The 12,842-nt window shown below is 47.6% G+C and overlaps 1 protein-coding gene across 1 annotated transcript in view; it reads left to right on the forward strand.

Moving 5' to 3' along the window:
• Window positions 1-12,842, forward strand: part of LOC144098930 (uncharacterized) — a 114,788-nt gene that overhangs the window by 24,544 nt on the left and 77,402 nt on the right. The window lies entirely within an intron of this gene.

The raw sequence follows: 12,842 nt of genomic DNA on the forward strand, positions 1-12,842 counted from the left end.
ATAGAACCGCGGCCGGAACCACCAATCAGAAGTCCTTTTTGTCTCGGACGTTTTCACGAGTCGAAGAAACTCAGATTCTAGCGATCTATGCGATCGCATTTTGTCGCCACCCGCTGCATAAAATAGGCGCGCTTGTCAGCCTCGCACTCAGTGACATCTCGAAGGCCATCGTCGGCCATCTGGGAGCAGCTGGACAAATAAATATGTGGGTCGACATTTAATAAGGTCCGCCATGCAGGGGCCGCGGCATCAGCAATTCCCACAGCTAAAGCCTCGTCCCCATGTCGGAGGGGTAATTAGTCATGAAAGCTGTGCCATACAATTCAACCACTCCTCCTCCACCCCTGTACACCTCTCCTCTATGTCATCTTGGCGCAAAAAGTATTTCCACTCCATTCGTTTTATCGGTGGCGACGATATACAGAAGCCATTTGCATAGCTCAGCCTTTCAAGAAAAGGGTGTAGTGTCAATCTTCTTGAGCACTATAAACAGGAATAACTACAATTTCTCTTTTTTCTCGTTTCTATGAGAAATGCTTTGTATAAATATTCTCTTCTCCAGATATTCAAAGAAAAAAACATGTTCAGCGTTAAAATAAAATTAAATGTAAGGGTACTGATCGCTGTCTGCTTTACTCTCTTATAACTTTGATGTTCTATGTACAGCCGCTTCCTATTTTCAAGCGTTATGTCATTAGAACGGCCCCTTCACCTTTAACTGCGCCGGTGTGCTAACGGTTTGAGCATTTGCCTCATGTTCATTAGGTGTTGATGTCAGTCTCCAATGCGGCCAAGTACCCACCGCTTTTCCAATTAGTAAAAGCTTTCCACTGGCCTGGTGCACTGCTTTCTCTGGGACGAATGCTTGTAAGAGAGGATATTTGATTCCATATTGGGGTGCAGACCAAACAGCTGTGCGACAACCCTCTTCAAAGAGTCAATGTGCCTTTCTGCCATTAAGCATCATCAGCAGCAGCATCAGCATCTCTTCACCCGATTTCGTTTTTGAATGTCGGGTCATCGTGCCCCTGCAGCCGTTGACAAGAAATTGCAACAAATAGCACTCCGGAAAAGAATCAACATTTCCTTACCCTTTTGCGTTCAAGACCACATGCACGCATTGCATGTTACCATATCATTCATGTAGCTAAGAGAGCCTATGTTTTGCGGTCGTTGTCTGCGGGGAAATCGTAGCGCCACAAATTTGATGTTATTCGTAGCACCATGCTTTGAGCACAGGCACACACTTGAGGATATGTAAAAACGTTTCAAACTGACTATAGTTGTTTGTTTGCATGGCCTGGCTTCGCGCTTTTCAAAGAAACTTGGACACAATTAGGGGAAAACGTCATAAGACGTCGCATCAGTGCCCTGTGCCGTTTCACCCTTGTTGTATCGAAGTTTCTTTGCAAAGCGCAAACGACATGTAAAAGGATAGCGGAACAACAGGGCTCCTGATCCCGCTAAGTGCAGCCAATAGTGCTGTATTATGCAGACAACACACCAATGGGTCTGGCTGTCGTCGTGCCAGGGGTGGATTTAAAGAAGGGGGGGGGGGGGGGGGGGGGGGGTATCTCTTTTCAGAAGCAAACGAGAAATTTTAGAGGAGCTGAACGCCACGTTTTCGCACGAACAAAATTCTGAGAAAAACAGCGTTCAAATGGTACCGCACCCCAAACCCATCTGTCCCCTCCAAGAGTGCCCCGTAAAAGCGCCCCTGCCCGTGCACTATAAACCACGGTGCTATAAACCCTAGAACTTGAAAGCACTCTCGCAGGGTGTCACAGAAAGGCAACGATATACTGCAAGAAACAACAAAAAAAGGTGCACATGTGTAAGAACTCGGGCAGGAGGTTGACTGAGCCAATGCAATAGCCGCATGTCATGCACCTTTGCACGGTGTTCAAGCGGATACTGAACTCATGCCGCTGTCAGTGTCAACAAAGTGCTGAAAGATTATGCAGAACTTTAGTTTGTTGCCGGCCTGTTTCTTCTAAGTGATGGGATATCACGCTCGCAAAATGCAAACTTGAGAAAAGGTTTGGACGAACTGATATCTCCGGAAAGATTGATGCCGGCTGTCACGTGCAGGGAGGACCTCAGTGAAGCCTTCAGCGTAAAAGAGAAAGTTGAGAAACCTAGAGTTGCCGACCGCATCTTAAGTACATACGAGCCACTTGACGAGCGTCTTTAAAAGTGCCCTCACGTACAGCGCGTGTGCGAGACGGCGTCTGCCGATGCGTGCATCACAGAGATGCCGCGACCTCTACGGTGGCAGTCCGGTCAAGAGCTGTGGCCGGGAAGATGCCGCGACCTCTGGTGCGTCGGCCGACTGTCTCCATTTCTGCTTCGCGTGTATAAGCTGCACCGTTCAATTGCGGATAGACGCGTCTGATTGCAATTACGGCAAAAGTTCGGTTATAGGCCGAGCACTTCTCGAACCGATATGGATCATGGATGATAGAAGCGAGAAAAAACGGATGCAAACTACAACACGCAGCTCATCTTGTAATGTAGCTACCAAACAATCAGACATGCCAACATTGTGAAGTGTCATCGTAGGCACGGACGACGCCGACGACGACGTTTCGCCGCAAGTGCTATTAACAGCTGTCGCTGTAAAAAAGGTGAAATAATGAATATTAGTAAAAAAGGTACTCTCCTTAGGAGGCTCATGTGATGGTCAGCACGCTCATCCCCGATGTGTACCTCTACAGACATATGAGGGGCTCAGTATATTAAATTCCGTTCGCTTCATTCTTTCAAATTACAACCGCACGGCAAGCATCACAGCCATGAAATCTAACGTCTCACAACCACCGTTACAATCTCGCCGCAAAATTGGTCACCTAACGCTATTTCACAAGCTATATAATCACGTTGCGCTTCACAACTATTTCATGTCACCCCCCGTATACATTTCACGTCGCATCGATCACCGCCACAAGGTTGGCATCCCAACATGCCACACCAAATATTCTTTTCAGTCTTATCTTCCCCGCACATCTGTGGAACGGAACCGCCTTCGCCCCGATATTGCAGCCATTCCTGATAATAAAATCTTTCATGACGCTGTAGCTAATATTGTTTATTCTAAAGAAAGTTTATTGTGTGTTTCAGTTGCTTCCTCTGTATTGTATACATTGTTTCTATACTACTTACGTTTTCTGGATGTTGTTATTTGTTTTATTATGGAGGAAATTTATTTTGTAATACCTAATTTCACTGTATTCTATTTCATTGTTGTTTATCCTAAACCCACTCCCCTCTGTAGTGCCTTGGCCCCTGAGGGTACAATAAATAAATAAAATCTATGCACGGTGGAGGGAGAGATGATGATCGCTGTCTGGAGGCGCTGCAGGCATCAGAGTGCACGCAAGCAGCATGCATTGCGTTCGCAAGCACCGACAGGCAGAGAAAACAAGCACCAGCAACGATCGCACGAGCGGGCATACACGATCACGTTTCGGCTACGAATAAGAAACAAGTCATGACCCCTCCCCCCCACCCCCAAAGAAACAAACTTGGCGGCTATCAGTCAGTCACGTGTAGGGGAGCCCGGATACGGGACGGTACGAGGCGTGCAAGAGGCCATCAGTCTGAAAAAAGAATAATTTAAAGACGGAAGTAAAACAAAAATAAAAGTGAGACGCCGTGAAAGGCTTGGCCGCCATAAACCAGTTCTCTCATGCCTTCCGATACAGCATCGTGAAGAGAAAGAGAAGGCTCCGCGCCCCATAAAGCCTCGTTTTTTTTTGTTTTTACTCACTGGTCCTGTACGAGACTTGTTGCATGCCTCGCACCGTCGCTGTATATGCTTTTTGATCATTTCGTTCGCGTGCAAAGCCTATGCACGTTTTAGCCGCCACCCACCCGCTGTTGTGCGGGTTACTGTCGTCGAAAGTAAACAATTCGGAAGTTTCTCGAAACCCCTTCGAAAGTGAAAATTTACTGCTTTAAAGATGTGGCAACAAAGCTACATAACGAGGTAGCGGATTTTATTATTTGTAGTTCCAGCCCGTCACACCTTCTGCTAAATCAGGCAAGCTTCGTAACTCTCAGCAGCGTAGCTTTTTGGGTTTGATGGTGCACGGCTGATTAAGAAATTGCAGCGCACCAGAAGATTAAAGACACAGAGACAGAGGCGAACATCACCAGTGCTGTTCTGCGACTTAAATTATGAGACGAAAACTAAACAGAAGCAAGCTTTAGTTTCCTCTGCCGGCAGTTGCCATGGCTTCTCTAAATGCCTGCATGAGGCCAAGTTTTTGCGGGGGAAAAAAAGGCCCCTATAAGACAGCAAATGTGTGCACTCAATGCATACTAGTCAACGTTGATACAAGCGCTCACGAATGCTCCTAAAAGGGCTCTGAGTGCGAACTGAAGTTGGCCTCTTCCAACAGATTACCGTATTCTAACAACAAAGACTCCTTCCACTGTAAACGAAGCCTTTATGAACTGTAAAAGGCAACAAAAAATGAAATACATGTGGCGCCACCAACGGACGGTCTCGCTACTAAAGAGTGGCACGTCGACAGTGTGTTTTGTCGCGGATCCCGGAGGACAGCCTGCTTAGCCAAGCACTTCAAATTGCGGATCCCGGAGTCTTTTTCGGTGCAGACGTCACGAGTTTGAATCGAGTAGTCGGGAATTTTTTAAATCCAATTTCCTAGGAAATAAATGAGCCTCTTGTTACAGGACAAAGATCGATATATCCACAAAGGGCCAGAAAGTGAGCCAACGATCTCACATAGTAAAGGAACAAAACTCGTGCTGCATGGTGCAAGCAAAAACAATTTCCAGCATTGTCATTAGCGGTGGCCGAGCGCAAGCACTACTATTTAGGCTTTCGTTTCGCAAAATTTGCATGCAGTTATGATAATTAAACTTGTGACTCACCGCAGATTTGTGATAAGTGAGTTAGAAAGTGCCTTAAATTCAGTTCTAGAAATGGATAAGCTGCCAAACTGGCACCATGCTCGGCAAAATTTCATTGTCTCCGTCAGCTTAAACACGGGTAGATGGACATCAAAATTCTGTGGTAATGTTCGAGCGTCATTTCTGAGCAAACTTGTGCTTTCTCAGGCAGAAACAGCGAGTATTAAAGCCAGAAGCAGGTCATACCTTATGTGAGGTTTTCTTTTATGCACGTTCGGAGCGCCCCCATGCTCTCTTAGATTAGAAGAACTTCTTGTTGGGCTAATTGGTGCATGGTTGTACCTAAACACGAGTTGAGCACACATAAAATACAAACTCAGGAATACGGAAATTGCGCTTTCTCCGTCTTCCTGTGTTCTTCCTGTGTCTGTTTGTTTATGTGTGCGCAATTCATCTTTCAGCTATCTTAGATCGTGCCAGCAGTAGTAGTGCTGCGCTAATACAAGTGAGAGGAAGGCGCGCACTGCGTAGTAGGCACTTGCGAAACTAGCTCATTATGAAACTGGATAAAAACTATACTTCCTGCAATAGCGTTCTCAAGCTATGTCTTTCAAGTTCTTTTGGTCTTCCCCGAGTTGCGTGGAGGGTCAAGGTCTTCTGGGCAGCCAACGAGTATACGGCGTGATTTTCAGTGCCAAACGCCGACGCTGGAGGGGGCAGAGCGTGCCAACGACAACAACGCGAGACGACGACCCGTCCAAAGCAGACGACGACCTGAAGCCGGACCCTCGCCGCCGGTGAAGAACGGACATCGAGGAACGACCGCCGGACACGCGGTCGTCCCTGTGTTGCTGCTGCTGCTGCTGACCGTGCACTGAGAGAGAGAAAGCGAAAGAGATGAAGTGAGCAAAGCAGCCAAGACAAGCCATGTAAGAAGAAGATGGGTGGCGAAGGAACCGCTTCAAGGAGGGAAGATGGGAGAGCGGCCCGAAGGTGAATCTCCGGGTCCAGATTGGAACGTGATGACGACGACGACGCCGCATCGGCGCTTATAGGAAGCGCAACGCACGCGGCACGGCGAAGCCGGAGGAGGGACGTTGATGATACGGCGGAGAAGAGAGGAGATGGGCAAGGGGACGCGGAATAATAACGAGGGGAAGCCACGTGCAGGGCGGCAAGCGTCTTCCTAGCCCACCTCTCCGTCTCTTCTTCCCAAGCATCGAGCACGTTTCTCTGGTTCGGCAGAGAAGGCGGCGGCGGCGGCCTTGAAGAGGACGTTCGCATCCGGTGAACGTCCGTTGACTATCGTCTTCCCCCTCACCCTCTTCCGTTTCCCCCCCTCACTTGTCGGGATCATCCTCCGCTCCAGCGGGCTTCTTTTTCTCTTCCTGTTGGACTCGTCTTCGTGCAGACGTCTGGGGGGCGCGTGGTGCGTGCATGGAATCGGGGAGATGGGCCTCGGCCTGCCCGCTTAACGTATAACGAAGCGGCGGAACGGCCCCCACCGTGCGCGGCTTCCCTCGCCTTTATCGCGTCGTGTACACTCGGTCCTTGCCATTGGCCTTTCAGTCCTAAGGGGCTTCGGTGAAGTCTCGGTTACTCACCTTTTGAGCGTCGCCTTTTTTTTTGCTTTCGTTCCGTGAACTTAGCGAGTGTAGTTGGAATCGGATGTTGGCGAGCGCGGACCTGTTTTGGTTCTCAATGGAGAATAAAACGTTTTCCACGAGTGTCTGCCACGGTTGTGCATCCTAATCGCGCCGGGATGAGTATGGAGTGTGTGGGAAGGAAGCTGAACCTGGGAAATATTTTTTTTTTTTTTTTGAGGCAGAATGTCATTGTAACGGCTCGCAAGCCAGATTTTCGCGGGCCTTCGCATTTTCCGGGAAGTAACAGTTTTTTCGTCCGCTCTGCAGAACTTGCACGTAAATAAGAATAAAGACCATCTGTGTCTCCGTAAGCATACCGGTACAGGTGTTACTAAGATGAGCACGCTGTCCTGTTCTAAGCAGAATCCCTCCTGTCGTTGCAGAAATCGAGAAAAATTGTGTGTCCGCGAGAAACCGCTCAAGCGATCACTAGCTACCAGCCTGCTCATACCATGCTTCCCAGTATTTACAAGGCATAACGTGGAGACGGTGTTACAGTAGACGTCTTTAGCATACCTGAGACGTATTACCGCAGACGTACACCGGTTTACCGGACGCCGGTTGCGCACGCGCAGTGGCCCCGACTGGCCTCACCCATGTCTGCGCATGCGCAGAAGGGGTCCGGTAAACCGGTGTACGTCTCCGCTAATACGGCTCCAGTATGCTAAAAACATCTAATTTTATACCATAGCTTGTTCCGTTTACTTCTCCCCGCGACTGTACACTGCATACATGGCTGCTATGGGTTATTCTTGTTCTTAGAAGCGAGCTTCAAAGGAGAGGAAGAAATAGCAGACGAAGAATACATTTCTGCAGCAGTTGCACCCAGCGTTTCTCACCTCAGGAAGAAGACAACCACAACGACCAGAATGCTAAAATACTTTCACCCCTAAATCTCCACCCAGGTGTCCGCAGTTTGGGATCTTCACGCCCTTTTTTGGAAATAAATTTATTCATTCGTACATTTGCACTAAAAAAAAAGGGGGGGGGGGGGGGGCTAGGTATATGGTTCCTCAAAGCAAATTTTCTCAATTAGTGACTGCCATCCCCCTTTTAAGTCCGCCTATGCTAGAGTCGCCTTGGCATGTTACGGCTCGTGCTAACCGCCAGTGTATTGCATTCCTAGGCTGCCGCACCTCTTGCCAAAAGCGCGCGGGCGAGGCTTCGTTAGCGACGTCGTAAGGGCCGACGCTAAGCCTAGCCGCACGCTTCGCGTGGCTCTCGCATTGCGAGCCGATCAAGCTTCATGGCAGCACGAGGTCCCCGTCAATCCGGTGCACCGCACGCGATGTCCACGGCGTATGCACACATACGCACCAAGGACCGCGTGAGCGCTGTTGCAGGACGAGTCGATGGCGGGACCGTCCCGGCGGACACTGCCGCCTTGGCGCCGGATGATCAAAACATCAGGGTGCGTCCTGCAGCGTTGCATCCCCGTGGACCCCCGGAAGATTGTGATCGATCGACAGTCAATTTCCGAGGAGGGGAGCGTCCGCTCGTTGCGCTTGGACGAGGCCCGTGGTCGACCTTGCGTGGCGACGTGACATTCCCCGGTTGACGGGGCGCTCTCCGTAATCCTCTGCACGCATTTTCCTGTGGTCTTGCGGTTTTGCTTAAATGCTTCCCTTTTTTATTTCTTTCCTTTTTATGCAGCCGCCGCGGTGGCTGAGTGGTTATGGCGCTCGGCTACTGGCCCGAAAGACGCGGGTTCGATCCCGGCCGCGGCGGTCGAATTTCGATGGAGGCGAAATGCTAGAGGCCCGTGTACTGTGCGATGTCAGTGCACGTAAAAGAACCCCAGGTGGTCGAAATTTCCGGAGGCCTTCACTACGGCGTCCCTCATAGCCTGAGTTGCTTTGGGACGTTAAACCCCCATAAACCAAACCCTTTCCTTTTTATGCGTGAAGGTTGAATGCAACGCGCCACATTTTAGAGAGGGATCAGGACATGCCTCTCTAAGTTTTATTCAATGGTTCATTTGGTCTCAATTCGGTTTGGTCGTGCGAATCGACGCTCAGCAGTCGTTGACCTTCGGTCGTCACAGATGACAGCGGAGATAGATACCGATACACTGCGATCACCCACGTTCTCAATGGTCGCCCGAAAACTTTGTCGGCAGGATCGAGAGCGCTCTGCTAAAAATGCCTGTCAGTGATTTCTAATCGCTTAGATGTGCTTGGGGGCGAAGAATGGGGTGCAGTACTTGTGGCGGGTGCTGCCAATATCCCTAAAGAGGCAAGTATATACAGTTGAAGGCACCCGGCGATTGCTTCGTTATAGCCGTAGCTTTGTTATAGCTCGTGTTGACAGAGCTTCCAAGAGGAATTGTCATTCCTTCGTTATATCCATTACTTCGTTGTAAACCGTTTCGTTATAGCGAGGCTCGACTGTAGTATTTTCATCTTTCTAGCATTCAGCCACGGGGCAGAAACTTGGAGGCAGCGAAAAGGTTTGGATTTAAATTGCGCAGAATACAGGCAGCTATGGAAGGAAATAGTTACAGGGCCCTTTGTAGGAGAGTGAGACGCACGTGTCCCGCTTGATTCAAGTGCCGCCAAACTGACAAGTTTTCTTATAAGTCGATTAAGACTCATTTACGGTTACGTACCATATTTCAGGATCTTTTACGAAGTCATCAGTACAAATGTGTACCCATTTTTTTTGTACACATGAAAGTGATGTCAATAAATTTCTAGAGTCAATCTCAGCGCAATTTTGCCATTTGTATGCATGTGAGGCATTCATACAGCTCGCGTTTTTTGATTAAGGGACGGGCAGAGAGCAGAGTTTGTGTCGGCGTCTATCAGCCGAGCGACGTAACGCCTGATCAAGTCTGATTTCAAATTGATATCTCTTTCTCGATGCGCACGATTGGAGGAACGCTTATAGACAGATTATGAATTGTTGGCTATTTCAGTCGCCAGGATAATTTCGCGTCCGGCGTCTGTGCAGAACTCTGGAAACTTTGCATCGTGAAAACTCAAGTGCAGAGCTGTAATCCTTATAGTAGTGCATTCCTAGGTTCCCTCTAAATTCACTGCTTTTTCCACGTTCTAAATGCGCTCTTTGAGCCTTTCATTGCAGCATCTTCCATTCTGTCCTAAGTGTCCCATTCCGCACGTGATGGGCATAGAATGCACTACAGCTGCGCGCAATCAATAAAGCTGTTTTTGTACTTTATTAATTGCACACCTAACTTTTTTTCCACCGGCTCGGTTTACGCGTTTGCATACGCTTCCCAAATTATGTGGAAGCGACAAAAAAAAAAAGTCCGTTCAGACCGGCTTGGCTTCCTATCCTCAGTAGAGTAGACGGTGGTAAACAGTCGTGGATACATGATGTCACAGCCATCTTCCTTATTGCTCCTTCTATTAGACGCGTAATAGTAGAAACATCAGCGTTGCTTCTTGAGCCTCTGATATGCTTACTAGACATCGCAGCTCACAGCTTTATGCACAAAAGGTGGTGATTTGCAGTGAAATGGATTCCTGAATATAACTTTACTCCCTTACAGGCTCATCTCAACAACCAGAGGCGCGCAATGTTTTTGCGCCCTGTAGTTACAACTTTGCCCTCGTTAGAAGAGCTGCCATTTCTATACTGAACACTGTTGTGTGTACTCCCTCCAAATTTTTTAGCACTAGCTTGTTATGCTGATCGCGTCCATAAAGACTGTCAGACGAGCATACTTCATACTGAGGAGCCCGATGCGATGCTCTAAGTTGTTACATAATCTCGCTTTATGCGGACTGCTCTCCATTCATCCAAATTGTATTCAGTAAGTCGTTAGCACTGCAATTGGTCTTCCCTGTACTCGCCTTTCAATTTAACGCAAAACTGTGAAATTATAACAAGTTTCCACATCGCATTATTTTTTCCATAGAGCTTGCATCTCGTTTGTGAAACTGGTAGCAGTTCAGTGCTAGTCCGCTTAAGAAATAGGTGAAAAACAGTCCACGAAAGTAGCCGTTTATCTCGTCCCACGGTTAAGATATGTACGACAGGTGTGAGGGCATGGTTTTCGAACCGCTCCCGGCTGGCCAACCGCAACCATTCGCTTCTATAGGGAGCATCGCCATGGAGGAACGACCCAATATCAAACGGTGCAGCTGTGGTGCGCTTGCTTGCTTGCTATTTAATTCAGGATGGCTGCCGGCTTTCCATTCTGAGCCGTTATTCAGATCGCCGAACCGAAATTCTAAAACGAAGCGCCGGTCAACATAAGCTTCGCTTGTGGGATGCGGGCGTACGTGTCTATACGCAACCGAAGCGCCATCCACCGAGAGCGGTTAATAATAATAATAATAATAATAATAATAATAATAATAATAATAATAATAATAATAATAATAATAATAATAATAATAATAATAATAATAATAATAATAATAATAATAATAATAATTGGTTTTGGAGGAAAGGAAATGGCGCAGTATCTGTCTCATATATCGGCGGACACCTGAACCGCGCCGTAAGGGAAGGGATAAAGGAGGGAGTGAAAGAAGAAAGAGAGAAAGAGATGCCGTTTAGTGGAGGGCTCCGGAATGATTTCGACCACCTGGGGATCTTTAACGTGCACTGACATCGCACAGCACACGGGCGCCTCAGCGTTTTGCCTTCATAAAAACGCAGCCGCCGCGGTCGGGTTCGAACCCGGGAACTCCGGATCAGTAGCTGAGTTAAAGAATTTTGAAAGGATTTGTTTGAACCGAGAGCGGTTGCTAGTTTTGTTTTCGTTGCTTCGCTTTTTTTTTTTCTTTTGCGGCATATGTACAAACGAAAAATGGGTGCAACTTCACTCGGGATGTGAGCAAATTGCTAGCTTATTTGGGCCTATGCAATAAACATGGACAGCTACGCCGTATATACAATATATATACCAGAAGGTCTCCAAGAGTTGCAAACAGTCAGATTATCTCACGTGGGCCCGAAAAACTACGACAAGGGAATCAAAAACCACCACTCGCTTAAATGTTAGAAAGGTGCGTATACACGAAACCAAAACGATACCACTCATCGCAATGATCAAACACTTAGAAACCAAAAACGTGCACCATTTACCGCCAATGAAGGTTTCAGATAGTTTATCTTTAACAAGAAAAAAAATTGAACTATAAAGGTGAATATATATGCATAAATTAAACAGTGATTTGGTTAATGCAGCCCTAAGTGCCAGGAAGAACGATAACTTAGCGAGCGAGCTTTGCTTTGCAAGTCCTTTATTTTGTGATTAAGGTGTATGCTAAGTCGGTAGCACAGTTGTTTTGTGAAATAAATTCGCAGCTCAGGAAAAGACTGCACGAAGACTAGGCACTTGGAAAAAAGCTAGCACTTGAGATGATTCGACTTGAGTCGAGTTGCTCAAAGGTGCTGTCATTCTGCGTGTCGCTGTTCTGCTTAATGTTGAAACATTACTAATTGTTCTAACAGCAGGTGAAATGTGTTAGGAAAGTGTTCAGAAGCTAGCCACTGCCTCAGCCACAACTACCGCCGATGCCACATTAAAATGGACTCTAGTAAGGCTGTAATTAATCTTCACTAACCGTATTTTCCTTGACGTGGAATGTACTCAAATGTACCAGACATAAGCTCACAACACTGGTGGTATTGACTGTTGGAGCTCTAAGCTCGACAGGAAAAGGGCCTTCACTGTTAAATACTGATTCGTTAAGAGCTGGAACTCATCAGAAATGTCAGTTGTAAAAGGTGTTCCGGACCAAATTTTACTACGCATTCAGTTCGCAGTAAACAGTGGTCCGCTGTAACAGAGTCCGCTAAAACGGAAACACATTGGATTTAAATTGTGTGGTGAATTAATAAAATTAGCCATAACGTCCATTATAAGCGGCTGTCCGTTTTATACGGATCCGTTGTAACGAGCGCTGACTGAAGCTGTTTCGCACCGATGTGAGGTGCAGTAGTGGCCGCCGTTTATAAACTACCGAACTTCATTGTAGTTGTTGCTAAAACGAAAGAAGCTACACCGTGCGGCGCATAAGCAGACAACTTCTCGCCGCTTCTTCGACGAAAGCGTCACTGCGTCTCTAGTTCGTACTTGACTGCGAGACTGCGATAACCTGCAGAACCACAGCTCCATTCAAATCACGCGCGCCGTCTGCAAGGTCACCTGGCAAGGCAGTTGCGCTCACCCGTGGACATTCAGGCGATTCAGGCTGATTCAGGCGTCCTACCGTGTAGTTCCTGTTCCTGCGTGGTGCCAAAGGCACCCCCCCGAACAGTCGCTACCGTTTTTCTTGTCTTCTCCACAAAAATAGCCATAAGAACGTCGTCATTCCGCGAGTGGGTGTCTATTTCGAA

The sequence above is a fragment of the Amblyomma americanum genome, chromosome 7, assembly GCF_052857255.1.
Source record: "Amblyomma americanum isolate KBUSLIRL-KWMA chromosome 7, ASM5285725v1, whole genome shotgun sequence".
Taxonomy (NCBI): Eukaryota; Metazoa; Arthropoda; class Arachnida; order Ixodida; family Ixodidae; genus Amblyomma; species Amblyomma americanum.